Source organism: Mandrillus leucophaeus, unplaced genomic scaffold (genome assembly GCF_000951045.1).
Source record: "Mandrillus leucophaeus isolate KB7577 unplaced genomic scaffold, Mleu.le_1.0 Scaffold189, whole genome shotgun sequence".
NCBI lineage: Eukaryota > Metazoa > Chordata > Mammalia > Primates > Cercopithecidae > Mandrillus > Mandrillus leucophaeus.
The window spans coordinates 3,351,183-3,366,707 of record NW_012101909.1 but is presented as its reverse complement, the minus strand read 5'-3'; positions in this window follow the sequence as shown (position 1 = coordinate 3,366,707).

Below are 15,525 nucleotides of genomic sequence, written 5' to 3'. Positions count from 1 at the left end.
AATTTTCTCAAAAGCCTTTTCTGCATCTATTGAGATAATCATGTGGTTCTTGTCTTTGGTTCTGTTTATATGCTGGATTATGTTTATTGATTTGCGAATGTTGAACCAGCCTTGCATCCTAGGGATGATATTTTCTTTAAAATCGTCCACATATTGCTTTGTCTTCAATGCACACACAGTGGGAGGAGTTGAGGGTAGGTAGGAGTGGAAATTCAACAGATGTAAAAGGTAAAGGTCCTATCTTTAGGAAGATAGACATATAGAGTGGTAGATATATACACACACACACACACACGTAGATTTCTTTCATTTTAGGCAAGTTATAAATTGAATGTACAATTTATAATTGAGCAGCATGTAGTCAAATTCTAAACTGCAGGGATGAAGTGCTCAGTGAGGAGCTGAAAGAAGGGGTAAGGATCACTAATAGAATGCAGGCTTAGGAAGGGGATTTGAGCCCAGCTCTGAAGGATGTCTAGGCTTTATACATGGGAAAGTGGAGGCGATGCTAGCTCTGGAGCTGACAGTTAAAGTGCACGCAAAATTTTGGTTGAAAACTACACACATGATCTTCACCTAATTTTCTTCCTCTTACTCAAAGATGGAACAGTGAATCAAGGTGTGGAAAAAGGAAGGGAATAATATGACTCTGATATCATGAAGACTTTGTCTTAAAGCAATAAGGAAGACATCTTAGAAAACAGGGAGAGACTGCCTGTCACATGTGTTAAACTACAATTTCCCAAGTAATACTGCTTTTCAATTTGTGTTTTATCTCTTCCCTTGAGTCCCACCACAGTGCCAGGCCCTGGGATGCACTAGTCTTGAAACACTTCAGAACAACACTTTTACTGCACCCCAGGGAGGCAGCTAACTGCTAGCACATCTGTGCATTTTATAGAAACTGAAGCATAGGCAAATTGGTTTTTTTTGGGGAGAGGAGGAGGGATGTCCAACTGTCTGTTACTTCGCAAGACTCTTTGAATTCAATCCACTTCATAGCCCATATGGCTGGTGTATATGGATGGACATAACCATTCAAACATTTTCAGAAATTGGTAGAAGTATCACTAAGGACTTGGAAGAGTCCAGTTGCCTTACCTTCAATCACTGACACTCTTCAGTTTTCATTTCTCTTTGCCAGTATTTGGGCATATATATTTTTTTTCTTCTCTCTTTTAACACTAATTAATAGACTGTATTTTTCAGAACAGTTTTACAGAAAAATTGAGCAGAAAGTACAATTCCACATGCCCCAACACCTTCCATCATAATTTTTTCTATAGTTAATACCTTGCAACTATATATTTGATGAACAAACACTGAGAAATTATATAAGTTAAAGTTTTTAGTTTACATTGGGGTCCCTCTTGTGTTATATAGTTCTTTGGGCTTTGACAGATATATAATGCCAGGTATCAACCCATATAGTGTCATACAAAAGAGTTTCAGTGCCTGAAAATCCCCTGTGCTCCATCTCTTCATCCCTCAATACCCTCATACTTCTTTCTTTCTTTCTTCTTCTTCTTCTTCTTTTTTTTTTTTTGTGAGACAGAGTCTCGCTCTGTCACCTAGGCTGGAGTGCTGTGGCATGAGCTCAACTCACTGCAACCTCCGCCTCCCAGGTTCAAGTGATTCTTCTGCCTCAGCCTCCTGAGTAGCTGGGACTACAGGTGCCCACTGCCATGTCTGGCTAATTTTTTTGTATTTTTAGTAGAGACGGGGTTTCACCATATTGGCCAGGCTGGTCTCGAACTCCTAACCTTGTGATCTACCCACCTTGGCCTCCCAAAGTGCTGGGATTACAGGCGTGAGCCACTGCTCTTTCTTAAAATGTAAAAATCTTTAGAACTATGAAGTGAGAAAGAGCTTATAATCTGCTATAGTCAAATCTTTATAGAAGAGACTGAACGTGAAATATTGTTAAATTTAATGATGGAATAGTGTTGGCATGCTAGTCCTGAATTCTTTCCTCCTGCCCTGCCATTACATGGTGTTTTTCAGGATAGAACATAAAGTAACAGCCAAGTGCTTACAGCTCAAATGAAGATCAACCACCACCCTTAAATTAAGTTTTTCAAATAAATAGGATTATAATGCTATTAGGATGGGAAGACACGTTTGGAGGTGTATTTAATTGGGGGAGGGCATAACTGAAATTCTCTAAGCAGATCTAGAGACATATGGTGGGGATAAAAAGGGACAGTTCAGGGACTGACTGTTTATGGCCAGCTTTTGGTTCCATCTTCTAAAGGGAAAAGGTAAATTAATCTTCTTGAAGTTTTCTTCTAAGATTCTCAGACTGGCTTAATCAGGAAAAGCAGGGAAACAAGTTCCATGGCCCAAAGTTTTGCTCAAGAACAAAGCGTTCTTGCTAAAACATCTTTCAGTGTCATGATTAAGAACACGACCTCTGTAGTGAGACTGACATGAATTCAAATTCTGACTCCTGGATCTGTGTGATATCTGTACATCCCAGTTTCTCCAGCCCATGTGTGACCAACAGTACCTGTATTTTAACTGGGAGTTGTAAAGAAGAAGATGAGACGGCAGCTGCCAAGAGGCTCACTCAGCCGCTGACCAACATGATATTATTCACAAACAATAATTCATAATGCAGTGTTGTAATAATGAGCTGCTGAATGGTATGTTAGTGAAAAGAAGACTAACCTCCCTAAGGAGTTAGAAAAAAAATCAGAAAAAAAGCTGGAGGGTGTGTGTGTGTTTGCATGTACATATGAATAGATGATGTTTGAACAATTACAAAAGAAAAGGAGCACCCTAGGGATTGACAGACAGGATGGTAAATGATAGATGAAGTTTCCAGAAACGGAAGTAGGAGATCAGTGGGTACAAACCAAGTTTGAGAGTTGGCAGCATGCCGGGAATCCCAGTTAAGGCATCTTTCTTTGACCTTATGAAAGAAAAAATTCTGTTTTAAATTGAAAAACTACACTTTGTTTTATTAACTATTATTATTATCATTATTATTATTACTGTTTAATTTCCAGGTTCTTTATCAAGAAGATACTTTTTGTTTTTGCCACCTTACGAAGGTAAATCAAAATAAATACCTGCCTCCAACCAATGAAATGCTAATTCATGTACTTAGCAGAGAAATCACTTTAATGTTGGCCTAAACTCTTTGCCCTAGCAACCCCGGACCCCCTCACTGGAGAACATGAGTTAATAAGCTATGCAAAACCCTGCAACATTGTATTCTCAGTGTGCGCTTATGAGACAACTACCCAAGTAAAAGGTTAAAACAAGAAAATATTTAGCAGGAAGTTTAATTCTCTCTGAGGGATTAAAAATTGGCTTCCTGCATTTCTGTGTTAAGGCTCAACTGTTCTGTAGAGCCACACACCTGGGGACCCTGAGACCTGAGAACAAGGGTAAGTAAAGCCCTTTGGTGGTGAAAAGAACGAACAAGCAAGATTCTACTAGTTTTCAAGAACTGTTATGAAATCCAAAGGAGTAGTTCTTGGAATTTCAGGCTGATGGCCCTTCTGTTCTCTACTGAAAGATTTCCCATTGCAGCTAGGCAGTCCACTTTCTTCCTGTATGTTTTGGTACCAAGTAATGGTCTCTAATTTGTGCACACTATTGGCCATAAATAGCAGATGGTTTGTACACACCATTTCAATTTCATTATAATGCTTTTCAAATTTTCATTCTTTGAAATGTTTAAGTTTTCATTCTTAAGTGAGCCATCAAAGCCTTACAGTACAGAAAAGTGAGGGGAAAAGACTTGGTGGTTTTAATTTTAGACAGCCGTTGTCAGATTGGAGAGAAAACATTTGAGGAGGTAGGTGAGAGAGACAGGGAAAGACAGCCAGGGAATGTGTTGGGCCACTTAAACCAGACCAACCACAACTACATTCACCATGGAGAAGTAAATCTGACCCTCAATTCCATCCATCTATATGACAACTGTTCTCCTTCAAATGGTGGTTCATGTTCATAAAAAATTTAAGAAAGGGAGATGAATGTGTCTTACTTCAATGTTTATGAGAGTGTTCTGGAAGGAATTTTTTCTCCGATATATAAAAATTCAGCAAGCATAGCAGAGAGGATTTGGTAAGGGACAGAGAGAAGCATTTTTTGTCATTATGTTAATGTACCATCCCAACTTCACTATTGATGCCAACAGCCCTCGGGGTGCGAGGCTTTCTCTCACTCTCAGGTCAATTCCTCTGCATGTGTTGCACAGAGAGCCCCCTTCAACAGGGAGCCTTGACTCGTGAACATAGACATACCTGCTGGGCCATTCCCACACACATAAACGATAATCTCAGGACTGTTTCCTATTTTTTTATATTTCAAATCCAGGCTGTGGGTTTTTCAGTTGGAGCTCTTTGATTTCATTCAGGGACAGCCGTGTAAGGGAAGCTGGAAAACTATTCCACCAGGCTTCAAGCATATGCCTGGATTTGTTTACCATAAACAAAATCTTCTCAGCGACTGTTACTGTCACCATAGCAACAAGATTGAGGTTACATCTATCAACAAAGCACCACATAAGGCGAAGGCGAGCAGTTAATAAAGAAGAGCAATGATAATTACACAGCAGTCAGCCGCCAGCTCAAATACAGAGGCCTTTTTTTCCCCCCTAAATTCTAGTTCCATTTTCGATGTAGAAATGGAAAGTATAACTCAAAAGGCATTTGGATGCCCATTTCTGGAGTTGTCTGGGAGATGGAAAAATAAACAGCTGGAACTTCTCCACAGATCTTAGCTCTATTGCATAACCCTGTTAGTAGGTTTACTTACCTTGGTCTGGTAAAACTGCCTCATTAATGATTAAGAAAAAGAAGTCAGAAACATCTGTGGAAAAATCAATTTCTAATTTAAAATACAAATATTGAAACAAAATCCCAGAGATCAAGAATGGGCTTACAGAGGAAAATGGACACAATTTCCTGTGCTCTTCATTGAGACGAGTAGGTTTAGGTGAATTGAATTTGTAGTTCCTAAGTTTTATTTAATATTGATCAAGCATCTTATACCCTATTTAGGTCATAGTTTCATACTTTAATTTCAGATGAACAGAACCATATCAAAGAGATACAGGGAAGATACAAAAATGTAAAACTGATTCATTCACTAAACTTTAATTGGATATTGAGATGAGTATAATGAATCAGGCATTATACTAATCCTAAAAGATGCTAAGGAAAAAACCCATAGACTTCCCATTCTCAGAGATGTTGATAATTTTCACTATTTTGTAAATCTACATAAGTTGGGCAAGATAATACATATAAAACAAAGTTCTGGGAGTGATATTGACAAAATACAGAAAAGGCAGTGCTATATTTTACAAGGTGATTTTTACCTAATTAGAAGTGAATCGTATTATGTCTGGCCTAGAAAATTCAGAATATCTACAGGTGGAGAATGCAATCTCAAAAGTAAAATGGACAAAGTATCCTCATAAATCTCAGCACCAACTTTTATATCTTCATCTTTGCCTTCAGCGTAATTTTCATGGCTAACCACATGACCTTTCCACGTGAACTGAGGCATTAATCTAGACACAGCAAGATGTGTTACCAATTGACCTGTATATTAGTTTCGTAGAGCTGCTGTAACAAATTGCCAAAAACTGGGGTAACTTAAAACAACAGAAATGTATACTCTCACAGTTCTAGAAGTTAGATATTAATATCAAGGTATACACAGGTTCATGCTCCCTATGAAAGCTCTAATCCCTATGAAAGCTCTAGGGAAGAAGCCTTCCTTTGCCTCTTCCACCTTCTGGTGGTTGCCCTGCAGTCTCATAACTCCAGTCTTCACCTCCATTCTCCCATAGTCTTCTCCATGTCTCTTAACTTCTTGCCTTTCCCTGTCCATCCTCCCTGCCCCTCAACCTCTGGTAACTGCCATTCTACTCTCTACTTCTATGAGCTTGACTTTTTAAGATTCCACGTATAAGTGAGATAATACAGTATGTGTTTCTATGCCTGACTTATTTCACTTAACATAATGTCCTGCAGGTTCATCCATGTTGTCACAAATGACAAGATGAAATTTTTTATTTTTTTAATGTTGAGTAGTATCCCATAGTGTATATATACATCAAATTTTAAAAACCCATTTGTTTGCTGATACATTTGATGATTGTTTTTATATCTTGGCTATTAGGAATAAGGCATATCGTCATTTGGTATACAGACATATCTTCAACTTACTGATTTAAATTCCCTTTGGTATGTACCCAGAAGTGGAATTGCTGAATATGATAATCTTATTTTTAGTTTTTTGAGGAACTTCATATTGGTTTCCAAAATGGTTGTGCTAATTTACAATACCAACAGCAGGATTCCTTTTTCTCCACATCCTTGCCAGCACTTGTTATCTTTTATTCTTTAAATAATAACCTATTTAACAGGTGTGAGGTGAGGTGATATCTCACTATGGTTTTAATTTGCATTTCTTTGATGATTAGAGATGTTTGACCTTTTTATGTATCTATTGGCCTTTTGTATATCTTCTTTTGAGAAATGTCTATTCAAGTCCTTTGCCTATTTTTTAGTAGGGTTATTTGTTTCCTTGTTATTGAGTAGTCTGAGTTTCTCATATATTTTGGAGATTAGCCCCTAATCAAAGTATGATTGACAAATAGTTTCTCACAATCCATGGGCTGTCTCATCACTATATTGTTTCCTTTGCTGTGTAGAAACTTTTTAGTCTGATGTAATGCCATTAATATACTTTTGCTTCTATTGCTTGGGCTTTAGGAGTGCTATCCAAGAAATCACTTTCCAGATCAATGTTCTAGAGCTTTTCCCCTATGTTATCTTCTAGCAGTTTCATAGTTTTAGGTCTAGAACATAGATATGTGGATTTATTTCTGGGCTCTCTATCGTATTCCATTGGTCAGTATATCTGTTTTTATGCCATTACCATGCTGCCTTGATTACTATAGTTTTGTAATATATTTTGAAACCTAGTAGTGGGATGCCTCCACCTATGCACAAGATTTCATTGGTTATTTGGGATCTTTTGTGGTTCCATGAAAATTTTAGGATTAAAATTTTCATTTTATTCCACATTCAAGGGGTACATGTGCAGAGTTCTTCCATGGGGGGGTACGTGTGCAGAGTTCATCCATGGGTATATTGCCTGATGCTGAGGTTTGGACTTCTAATGATCCTAACATCCAAGCAGTGAACATAGTATCTGATAGGTAGTTTTCCAATCTTTCCCCCTTCTCTCTCTCTCCACTGTTAGAATCCTCAGTGTTTATTGCTCCCACCTTTTTGTCTGTGTGTACCCAATGTCTAGCTCCCACTCATAAGTAAAAACATGCAGTTTTTGGTTTGCTGTTTCTGTGTTAATTCACTTAAGATAATGGCCTGCAGCTGTATTCATGTTACTGCAAAGGATATGATGGTGTTCTTTTTTTTAGCTGCATAGTATTCCATGGAGTGTATTTACTACATTTTAAAAAATCCAATCCACTGTTGATGGAAACATGGGTAGATTCCATGTCTTTGCTATTGTGAATAGTATTACTATAAAAAGTGTGCAATGCTTTATGAATTTGCATATCATCCTTGCACAGGAGCCATGCTAATCTTTTCTATATTGTTCCAATTTTAGTAGATGTGGTGCCCAAGCAAGCAAAATTTTAGGATTTTTTTCTCTATATCTATGAAGAATGACATTAGAATTTTAAGAAGGATTGCACTGAATCTCTGGATCCCTTTGGGCAGTATGGACATTTAAATATTAATTGAATCCATGAAAACAGGATGTCTTTCCATTTATTAATATATTTGTGTAATCTTTAATTTATTTCCTCAATGTTTATTGTTTCTGGTATAAAGCTCTTTCACTTCCTTGGTCACATTTACTCCCAGTAGCTTATTGGTTTATTTATTTTTGACGCAATTGTAAATGGAATAGTTCCCCTAATTTTTTTCACTAGTTCAATTTTGTGGCTAAATCATCCTTTTAGCTTAATATAATCCATTGATGCTAACACAAAGTAATTGCTTATACTCCAAAATATCTAGGGTATCTTCATAGACCCTCTGCATACTGCTATGCACTCATCTATACTCAAATGTCTGGTAAATCTTGGTCAACCTTATTCCCTAACCCTAATGATCATATTGTAAAAATACATAGGCCAGGGACCTATATAAAACATAAAGGCCAGGGACCCAACTGGACAAAAGATGGTTTTTAGAGTTGCCTCGAGAACCTCTTACCTTATCTATCTTCCAGTGGTGCCTCTTCCCAGCTGCAGTCTTATCTGAACACTCTCGCTTACCAAAGATTAAGCCTTGAATATGCCTTTCAGATACACAATAGCCATACTTTCCAGCTTCCCAGAATACTTCTCCAGACAAGGCCATGAACAGGCAATCATGACAGTCATGAAAGAGATTGAGAATAATTCTGGGTCTGAGATAAGGAGCACTTGGGAAATTTTTAACATTCTGATTCCTAATCATATATATATGTGTGTGTGTGTGTGTGTGTGTGTGTGTGTGTGTGTGTGTGTGTGTGTATACACAGAGAGAGAGAGAGAGAGAGAGAGAGAGATTTCCAAGGGCAGCAGCTACTCCTAGCTGAAAAGTAACCTTGGTGTATTTTAAGAATGTTAGTAACCTGAGCCATATGAAAGGGAGCATGATATATAACAAGATTCTAGCTTAGATAAATGAATGGTAAAGGCCTACATTAGAATTGCTAAGGGCACAGATATGTCTCTCTCTATATATATGTAGAGAGAGAGAAAGAGGGAGAGAGAGAAACATAAACAGCCATCTTAGTTATTCCTAGGACTGCCTTTGATGTGGGGAACTCATCCCACTCACAGCCTCGGTTCTGTCACTCTCCCATTTCTCCAACTGGCATGACTTTGCTGCATCTCCAGGGTGCTGTACCTACTGTAGCTCTTCTGAAAAAATGTAGGCAGATTTGTTTTCTTCTTCTCCCCCAAATCCTCACATTAATTATCAATTTTGATAAAATATTTCTTCTTCCTTTTCTTTTTGTTTTTAAGCAAAAGCATTTAAAATAAAACTTGCTAAGATGCTATGGAAAAATAAATAATAAAGAAAACATCAAAGTGAATTGCAGTTTTCTGATTCTGTGATGACAAGTGACATAAATTGTGAGGTATTCAGACTCCTGGTTCATATTTGACTCCCGACGAGTTGGGTCCTGGTACAGCCTATCTAGAAAAATCATTCTGTAGAAATATTTTTTGGTATGTGAGACTATTTCTTTACTCCTTGCCCTAAACAAGCTCTGGGGATTGACCACATGTTACTTAAGTTCTTGCTGCAATGGGCATTTTAGGGGCTTCTCTAATTTTCAGCCTCTGGTGGCAGAGATACTTTAACTGTCTCAACATCTCCCACCCCTTCCAGTTTCAGGTCTGCACCCACTGACATCATCGTATATTACTTTTATCTGGAAATCTCTAGTTCTGTGCCCTTAGAAATTCTAATGTAGGCCTTTACCATTCATTTATCTAAGCTAGAGTCTTGTTATATATCATGCTCCCTTTCATATGGCTCAGGTTACTAACATTCTTAAAATACACCAAGGTTACTTTTCAGCTAGGAGTAGCTGCTACACTTGGATAATTCCTTCAGAATTGTAGGTTAAAAGCATTATTAATATTTTCCCTTTTTGTGGCTTCTCTTGTCCATCATTAAATCTTCTCTGATGAACATATGTATAAATATTCTTTATTCTGATAAAGTTAATTTTATTAGCTTTTCCTCTGTGATTATTTTAGTGCCCTGTATTCTGCCATATTATCTTCTAGAAATCTCATCATTTTTTCTTTTTCATTTAGATTGACAATAAACCTATATTTGATATTTGTGAATGTATGAGTAGGGGTCAGTTTTATTATTTTTTCATAGGAATAGTTGATTATCCAATCATATTCATTAAAAGACTGTTCATTTTACACTTCTCTAGTGTCATGACTGTCACTGTAGGTCCATATTGTCATGGGCCTGTTTCTAGACTCCATTCATTTGGCCTTTTGTCTACTCTTAGCTTAACTCTATGATGATCTAATTTCTGTAGATTTATAAGTATTGATATCTAATATAACATGCATTCACTCAATTTTTCCTTCTTAAAGGCTTCTTCAAATCTTGTTGGCTCTTTCCATTATCACATACATTTTAGAATCAGTTCATTAAGTTATAAGACACAGATACACACACATACACACATCTCAGAAGAAAAAGCAAATTTTCACAATTTTGATTGATACTGAATCAAATTCATAGATTGATTCAGATATAATTCACATTTTTCATCCTATTACTATGATTTGTCTCCTATTTATTAAGGTTTTTGTGTCAATACTATTTTTATAGTTTTCTGTTTAGAAGTCTTGCATGTATTCTATTAAATTTATTTCTAAGCATTTGATTTTTTTATTATAAATGACATTTAAAAGATCATACCTTCTTATTTTTCGTTGCTTGAATATAAAAATACAAATTTTTTAAAAAAATTGACTTTGTAACTACCAATCTTGCTATACTAATGTGTCAGTTCTGATAACTTATCTGTAGATTCTGGTGGATTTTCTTGTGGATTATATCTTCTGCAAATAATGACTTTGTTTTGAGACAAAGTCTCGCCATGTTGCCCAGGCTGGAGTGCTATGGCATGATCTTGGCTCACTGCAGCCTTGATCTTTTGGACTCAAGCAATCCTCCCACCTTAGTCCCTCGAGTAGCTAGGACTATAAGTGTGCATCACTATTCCTGGCTACCTTTTTTTTCTTTTTGTTGAAATGAGGTCTCCCTATATTGCCCAGGCAGGTCTCAAACTCCTTGGCTTTTATTTATGTTTTTTCATCCTGACAAAGTTATTTATTGTTTTATTTTTGTACTAAGATTTCCAGAACAATATTGAGTGAAAGTATCTGTACTGGGAATTCTTGTCATTCAACATTTTATTATTATACATGATGGTTGTTGTAAATGTTTTTTCTACTTATATTTTATCAGATTAATGTAATTTTCTTCTGAATTTAGGATGCTAGTAGCATTTTTTAAATCATTACTGTGAGATGAAATTATTTTAAAAATACTTTAGGGGTGTTCCAAGATGGCCAAATAGGAACAGCTCCAGTCTGCAGCTCTCAGTGCGATCACCGCAGAAGATGGGTGATTTCTGCATTTCCAACTGAGGTACCTCAGATGAACAAGGGTTCATCTCACTGGGGCTGATTGAACAGTGGGTGCAGCCCACAGAGGGTGAGCTGAAGCAGGGTGGGGCATCGCCTCACCCAAGAAGCACAAGGGGTCTGGGGATTTCCCTTTCCTAGCCAAGGGAAGCTGTGACAGACTACCTGGAAAAACGGAACACCCCCGCCAAAATACTGCACTTTTCCCAGGGTCTTATCAACTGACAGACAAGGTGATTCTCTCCTGTGACTGGCTTGGCGGGTCCCACCCCCACAGAGCCTTGTTCACTGCTAGCGCAGCAGTCTGAGATTGATCTGCCAGGCTGCAAGGTGGCATACTGGCTGGAGGAGTGGCGTCCACCATTGCTGAGGCTTGAATAGGCAAACAAAGAGTCCAGGAAGCTTGAACTGGGCAAAGCCCACCACAGCTCAACAAGGCCTACTGCCTCTAGACTCCACCTCTGTGGGCAGGGCATAGCTGAACAAAACGCAGCAGAAAACTTCTGCAGACTTAAACGTCCCTGTCTGACAGCTCTGAAGAGAGGAATGGTTCTCCCAGCATGGCGTTTGAGCTCTGAGAACCGACAGACTGCCTCCTCAAGTGGGTCCCTGACACCCCTGTGTAACCTCACTGGGAGACACCTCCCAGTAGGGGGCGACAGACACCTCACATAGGCATCTGCCCCTCTGGAACAAGCTTCCAGAGGAAGGATTAGGCAGCAATATTTGCTGTTCTGCAGCCTTCACTGGTGATACCCAGGCAAACAGGGTCTGGAGTGGACTTCAGCAAACTCCAACAGACTTGCAGCTGATGGACCTGACTGTTAGCAGGAAAACTAACAAACAGAAAGGGATAGCATCAACATCAACAAAAAGGTCATCTACACCAAAACCCTATCTGTAGGTCACCACCATCAAAGACCAAAGGTAGATAAAACCACAAAGATGCAGAGAAACGAGAACAGAAAAGCTGAAAATTCTAAAAATCACGGCACCTCTTCTCCTCCAAAGGATTGCAGCTCCTTGCCAGCAATGGAACAAAGCTGGACGGAGAGTGACTTTGACAAATTGACAGAAGCAGGCTTCAGAAGGTCAGTAATAACAAACTTCTCCGAGCTAAAGGAGGATGTTCGAACCCATCACAAGGAAGCTAAAAACCTTGAAAAAAGATTAGACAAATGGCTAACTAGAATAAACAGTGTAGAGAAGACCTTAAATGACCTGATGGAGCTGAAAACTACGGCACGAGAACTTCGTGATGCATGCACAAGCATCAGTAGCCGATTCAATCAAGTGGAAGAAAGGTATCAGTGATTGAAGATCAAACTAATGAAATAAAGTGATAAGGGAAGTTTAGAGAAAACAGAGTAAAAAGAAATGAACAAAGCCTCCAAGAAATATGGGAATACATGAAAAGACCAAATCTATGTTTCATTGGTGTACCTGAAAGTGATGGAGAGAATGGAACCAAATTAGAAAACACTCTTCAGGATATTATCCAGGAGAACTTCCCCAACCTAGCAAGGCAGGTGAACATTCAAATTCAGAAAATACAGAGAACACCACAAAGATTCTGCTCGAGAAGAGCAACCCCAAGACACGTAACTGTCATATTCACCAAGGTTGAAATGAAGGAAAAAATGTTAAGGGCAGCCAGAGAGAAACGTCGAGTTACCCACAAAGGGAAGCTCATCAGACTAACAGTGAATCTTTCAGCAGAAACCCTACAAGCCAGAAGAGAGTGGATGCCAATATTCAACATTCTTAAAGAAAAGAATTTTCAACCCTGAATTTATGAAGAAACTAAGCTTATGAAGAAACTAAGCTTCATAAGTGAAGGAGAAATAAAATCCTTTACAGACAAGCAAATGCTGAGAGGTTGTGTCACTACCAGGTCTGCCTTACAAGAGTTCCTGAAGGAAACAATGAACATGGAAAGAAACGACCACTAACAGCCACTACAAAAACATGCCAGATTGTAAAGACCATCGATACTATGAAGAAACTACATCAATTAATGGGCAAAATAACTAATGAACAACATAATGATGGGATCAAATTCACACATAACAATATTAACTTTAAATGTAAATGGGCTAAGTGCCCCAATTAAAAGACACAGAATGACAAATTGGATAGAGTCAAGACCCACCAGTGTGCTGTACTCAGGAGACCCATCTCACATGCAAAAACACACAGGCTCAAAATAAAGGGATGGAGGAAAATCTGCAAAGCACATGGAAAGCAAAAACAAACAAACAAAAAAGCAGGGATTGCAATCCTAGTCTCTGATAAAACAGTTTAAGCCAACAAAGATCAAAAGAGACAAAGAAGGCCATTACATAATGGTAAAGGGATCAATTCAACAAGAAGAACTAAGTATCCTAAATATATATGCACCCAATAAAGTAGCACCCAGATTCATAAAGCAAGTCCTTAGGTCCTACAAAGAGAATTAGACTCCCACACAGTAATAATGGGAGACTTTAACACCCGACTGTCAATATTACACAGAGTAACAAGACAGAAGGTTAACAAAGATATCCAGGACCTGAACTCAGCTTTGCAACAAGCAGATCTGATAGACATCTACAGAACTCTCCATCCCAAATCAACAGAATCTACATTCTTCTCAGCACCACATCACACTTGTTCTAAAATTGGAAGTAAAGCACTCCTCAACAAATGTAAAAGAACAGAAATCACAGAAATCACAACAAACTGTCTCTCAGACCACAGTGCAATCAAATTAGAATTCAAGACTAAGCAACTCACTCAAAACAGCACAAGTACATGGAAACTGAACAACTACTCCTGAATGACTACTGGGTAAATAACGAAATGAAAGCAGACATAAAGATGTTCTTTGAAACCAATAAGAGCAAAGACTCAATGTACCAGAATCTCTGGGACACATTTAAAGCAGTGTGTAGAGGGAAATTTATAGCACTAAATGCCCACAAGTGAAAACAGGAAAGATCTAAAATCGACATCTTAACACCACTATTAAAAGAACTAGAGAAGCAAGAGCAAACAAATTCAAAAGCTAGCAGAAGGCAAGAAATAACTAAGATCAGAGCAGAACTGAAAGAGATTGAGACACAAAAAACCCTTCAAAAAATCGATGAATCCAGGAGTTGGTTTTTTGAAAAGATCAACAAAATTGATAGACTGCTAGTAAGACTAACAAAGAAGAAAAGAGAGAAGAATCAAATTGACGCAATAAAAAATGAAAAAGGGGATATCACCACCGATCCCACAGAAATACAAACTACTATCAGAGAACACTGTAAACACCTCTATGTAAATAAGCTAGAAAATCTAGAAGAAATGCATAAATTCCTGTACACAAATAGGCTCCCAAGACTAAACCAGGAAGAAGGTGAATCTCTGAATAGACCAATAACAGGCTCTGAAATTGAGACAATAATTAATAGCCTACCAACCAAAAAAAAAAAAAAAAAATCCAAGACCAGACAAATTCACAGCTAAATTCTACCAGAGGTACAAAGAGGAGATGGTACCATTCTTTCTGAAACTATTCCAATCAATAGAAAAAGAGGGAATCCTTCCTAACTCATTTTATGAGGCCAGCATCTCCTGATACCAAAGCCTGGCAGAGACACAACAAAAAAAAGAGAATTTTAGGCCAATATCCCTGCTGAACATTGATGCAAAAATCCTCAATAAAATAATGGCAAACCGAGTCCAGCAGCACATCAAAAAAAACTTATCCACCACGATCAAGTCGACTTCATCCCTGGGATGCAAGGCTGGTTCAACAAATGCAAATCAATAAACATAATCTATCTCATAAACAGAACCAACAACAAAAACCACATAATTATCTCAATAGATGCAGAAAAGCCCTTCGACAAAATTCAACCACCCTTCATGCTAAAAACTCTCAAAAAACTAGGTATTGATGGAACGTATCTCAAAATAATAAGAGCTATTTATGACAAATCCACAGCCAATATCATACTGAATGAGCAAAAAGTGGAAGCATTCCCTTTGAAAACCAGCACAAGACAGGAATGCACTATCTCACAACTCCTATTCAACATAATGTTGGAAGTTCTAGCCAGGGCAATCAGGCAAGAGAAGAAATAAAGGGTATTCAGTTTGGAAATGAAGAAGTCAAATTGTCCCTGTTTGCAGATGACATGATTGTATATTTAGAAAACCCCATTGTCTCAGCCCAAAATCCCCTTAAGCTGAAAAGCAACTTCAGCAAAGTCTCAAGATACAAAATCAATGTGCAAAAATCACAAGCATTCCTATACACTATTAACAGACAAACAGAGAGCCAAATCATGAGTGAACTCCCATTCACAATT